Genomic DNA, 5,000 nt, shown 5'->3' with positions numbered 1-5,000 from the left:
AACATTTGTCTGAAACTGTAAACTTTAGCCAGGCATCATCGGTAGTTGTAATATACGTTACTTATTTTTTACAGTAAAATTATACGTAACATGATATAAGAATCACTGTTTAGACAATTTAGTAGTAAGTTTTTGTTTTGGCATCATCTTTCCCTCTCTAGCTGGGACGAAAAACCAACACAGAAATGCCACTCTGGTTAGGGATTTTCATCTCGCTTCTCTTCACAAATAAGGAAGTATCCCACCCTGTAAAGGAATCCCTAGACTGAATAGTGTAACCGCCCCTTTACACTCACACGACGGTTATGACTGATGCGCCTGAGAAATGAAGCAGGGAGTATTACTGGTGCATAAAGCGAAGGTCACACTGGTCTATTCTGTCCTAGGATCCCCAGATAGGATCGTCGAAGTCTGGGCAGCTACAGAGAGGGATTGGTCACACTACATTCAGTGTCCCTTCAGACACTAATATGATATGGCTTACTGCTGCATACCATTACTAAAATAAGATTGTACTTATATTTAAGATTTGCCTATATTTTAGATTAGGAATGTGAGGTAAAAATAACAGGATTAGGAAAAGTGAAATATGCATATTTGTGGAGAGTTGATGTGCGTAGCTCGGGTATTCATTGCTTATTTCATCCATTAATGTTCTCTTCACATTCCTGCTTTTATAACCCTTGTGACTGGTGCTCCACAACGGCTCTTTGACTCTCACTTTATCCAACAGGGCATGAATAACTTCCGAAGAGAGTTCCATCCTTTGGCGTGTGTTGATGTTTATGTTCGTTAGTCAAATGAACGTTTATTCGAATTATCTGTAAACATTTAATGAGAGACATCGTTGTTTGATGCAATATATCTTTGTGTCTAATAATTAAGCTTGTTTTTACCATGATATATTATATTTTTAAAATATTCTAAGTAATGAGTTTGATTATATCATAGTTTATGTTTTGGCAATAAATTTCAGCTCTAGGCAGGGATGAAATACCGACATAGCGTTTTCGCGCTGCGGAGGGATTTTCATCTCGGATCCGTTTACAGCGAGGGAAGCATCCAGTTCTATAAAAGGATCCCTGGACAGAATAGATTAATGTGACCGGCCCTTAAAGCAGTTTGAGAATGAATACTGGCCTGACAACATGTGTATAAGGACTGATTTGAGGACTTCTATTAAAGACCTTAACTGTTGCTCTGTGCATATGTACCATACACATTCATGTATAGATGTATATATGTTCCCATGTATATTGTTTTTACTTTAGATATTATGATGTAATAACGTTCTTAGCAAACATTAAAATAATACTGGTATTAAATTGTAAGTGAACCAGAATCGAATTGTGACCATGGTTATGACTGCTATTATATTGACAGGTTTGACTACATTCCAGTAAATAGTGAAGCCATTACGACCCGGTGGTATCAGTCACCTCAAAGCACATCATGTGGCGCTTACAGCTGCTGCTATGTGTTCAAAGCATAAATACTAGCCTGTTTAGACCGAAGATATGGAATACTTGTTCAAATAATTTTTTATATTTACAATATGATTTTTTCTACTGAATTTATTCTCTCGACAAATCCTAAGTAATTAACACCTCCTCACCTGAGAGGTTATCTTTCTTGTGACAATTTGTCCTTTTGCATTTATTCTTTTGCTTTAGTAAGGGAAAAGTCATTTTTACTTCCCTTTAGCCCTTTTACTGCCGGGTACATTCTATTCGCTTCTAAAAGACGAGGGACCGCCCTTGTTTGGGGGACTTTTACACTTAAGAGAAGCCCCACCACACTGCTTCTAGGGCCCCCGTGACGCCCCTAGCAACCTTTGGTCGCAGGAACCATTGATCTGTAGATACAGAGCAAAACCCGACCCTTGTTCGCCTATTGCAATTTTTAAAAGGTTGCGACGGCTCAAGGGAAAAGGTTTTGTGCGGGTGAGCGCTATAAACTTACACAGAGGGGGATGGTACATTCCCCATCTTTTTCCCCAGCAGCTCCCTTTTCCTTCTTGGGTGGAGCAGGTGCCCACTCTGTTTCTCTTTTGACATTTCCCCTGACATAAGAAAGCACCGCCTCGAAAGGGGGCCCCCGCGTAAAAGGACAATTTCGCAGAAGAGGGAGGAGAGACGGCAGAAGGCCAGGCAACATGATCCAGCCCACCACCCCATCCTCGACCCCCGGGGGTCCTTGGAGTCTCCATCTACCTTCAGCAATAAAACCACTACAAGACCTTTCACTCCCCGCAAAGGCCCCTCGGTGGTTTTGGTTGTGGGTTTTTTATGTGTCATATATATATATAAATATATAATATTATTATATATATAATAAATTTTATAAAATTTTAATATGGGGTGTATATTATAATATATATATACAATAAATATAAATATATAATATATAAAATTAATATATATTATATATGTGTGGTGTGTGTGTGTGTGGGTGTGTATGTATATGTATTCATATATATATATATATAATTATATAATATATATATATATATATATATATTATATATATATATATATATATAATAGCTATATATATATATATATATATATATATATTATATATTGATAATATATATATATATAATATATATGTAGATTACATATACATAATTTATACACACATGACACTCAATATATGGTGTGTGTATGTATATAGTGAATATATATATATATTATTATATAAATCATATTTATATATGTATATATATTTATATAATATTGTGTGTGAATACAATATTCACACATACATCAGTATAGTACTATATATAGGTTATATATGTATATATATATTAGTATATATATATATATATAATATATATATATATATGTTATATGTAATATATATTTATATATATATATTATACAATACAGACTACGCATTATATGTATGTGTTTAGTATGTATAGTGACATATATACATATATATTATATTTATATATATACATATATCTTATAGATTATATAATATTATATAAAGATATGTGTTTGCACATACATATTCACACGATACACTCAAGTATTTTGTGCGTATATGTGATATATATATATAATTAATATACTTATAGTATATATATATATATATATATATGTATATTATATATTAAATCATATATTATAACAAACACATTATATTTTGTGTTTATGTATACGTTACTTAATACAATATAATTACATTTATATATATATATATATATATATATATATATATATATATTATGGTCAGGCCGCAGCGATGGTCATCACCTCCAGGGAGTAGCCATAGCCATCTCCAGCCGACTTCAGTCCTCGGTAGTTGAGGTGACACCGGTTGATGAGCGTATTATGGTATTGAGGCTGAAGCATGCCTTTGGGTTCATGTCTCTTATTGCTGTATACGCTCCTACTGATGTTTGCAAACTCGATGTGAAAGAGGCGTTCTATGCCTAACTCTCGTCCATGGCAGACAATTGCCCCTGCGAGATATTCGCATTGTTCTGGGCGACTTCAATGCGGTATCCAGCTGTGAGCGAGCTGGGTATGAGATGTCTGTCGGCCATGGCTCAGGACCTGATCTCAGCAGCAAGAACACCCTCCTTCTCTGGAACTTTGCCAGGTACACATTGCTGGACATGGTATAGCGATACGGGTAGAGTGGCCAAGGAGATCGACCACATTCTTGTTAGCATGCGATGGAGGATCCTCTAGAACTGTAGATTTTACTGGCGTGCCGAGTTCCGTGGCACTGACCATAGGCTAGTTGTGGCTACCCTATGGGTCCACTTCAAAACTCCCCATCCCTCCAGTGGCCACTCCAAGGTGTTTCACTTGGACAGACTGAGGGAGGTGGAGTGTGCCCATGGATTCACCATAATAGTCTCTGATCGATTCACAGAACTTGATAACCTGACGGCCCAGTTGCTCTGTGGGAGTTCTTCAAGCAAGAAACACTTGAAGCAGCCCAGGAGCCCGAGGGCAAGACAGATTTCCATCTCCCTGGAGACACTGGAGGTCACTGAAGTGTGTTCATATGGTTCGGCTGAATGGCAATCAGGTCTTGAGTTGCTCTTTGGTGCATAGGGCTCAGACACTGCTGAGAAGGGACAAGGAACAGTTCATCAGGAATCTTGCTGAGGAGGTTGAAGGCCATTTCTTACTAAAGGACCTTTGCCCTGCCTACCAAGCCCTGAGAAAGCTGAACTCTAAGCCCTCCTCACAGATGACTGCAGTTCGATCAGCAGATGGACAGATCATCTCAGATCATGTTGGGGTTCGTGAACGTTGGGCTGAGTATTTTGAGCAGTTGTACCAGGTAGACCCTCCAACAGTTAGCTTGGATGCAAGCGATATCACAATACCTGTGCCGGACCCACCCATCAGTGAGGAACCTCCTACCCTAGCAGAGGTTAGGATGGTGATTTCCAAGCTGAAGAGTGGGAAAGCTGCAGGCATATGTGATATCTCTGCTGAACTTCTATAGGCTGGGGGTGAACCAATGGCTTTGGGCTTGCATGCAGTCTTGACTGCCATCTGGCAGTCTGGTACCATTCCCCCTGACCTGTTGAAGGTCTCTGGAAGGGGAAAGGGGATTGCTGGGACTGTAGCAACTATCATGGCATTACACTATTCAGCATACCAGGCAAAGTTCTCGCCCACATTCTCCTGAAATGGATCCACAACCACCTACTGAGGCACCAAAGACAGGAGCAGTCTGGATTAACTCCTGGCAAGTCCACAATAGACCGATACTAGCACTTCGAGTAATTGTGGAACGCCGTCATGAGTTTGGTCGTGGGTTGCTTGCAGCCTACATCGTGTTTGACTTAGTGCATCATGAATCGCTTTAGGAGATCCTGAGACTCAGGGGAATTCTGACACAGGCTATTGGCCTAATACCAAGCCTATATACCGGTACTGAAAGTGCTGTAAAGTGTAGTGGGGGCCTGTCAAACTTCTTCCTTGTTAATTCAGGGGTGAGGCAAGGCTGTGTCCTTGCACCAACAC

The sequence above is a fragment of the Penaeus monodon genome, chromosome 4, assembly GCF_015228065.2.
Source record: "Penaeus monodon isolate SGIC_2016 chromosome 4, NSTDA_Pmon_1, whole genome shotgun sequence".
NCBI lineage: Eukaryota > Metazoa > Arthropoda > Malacostraca > Decapoda > Penaeidae > Penaeus > Penaeus monodon.
Note: the sequence above shows the minus strand (reverse complement) of the source record.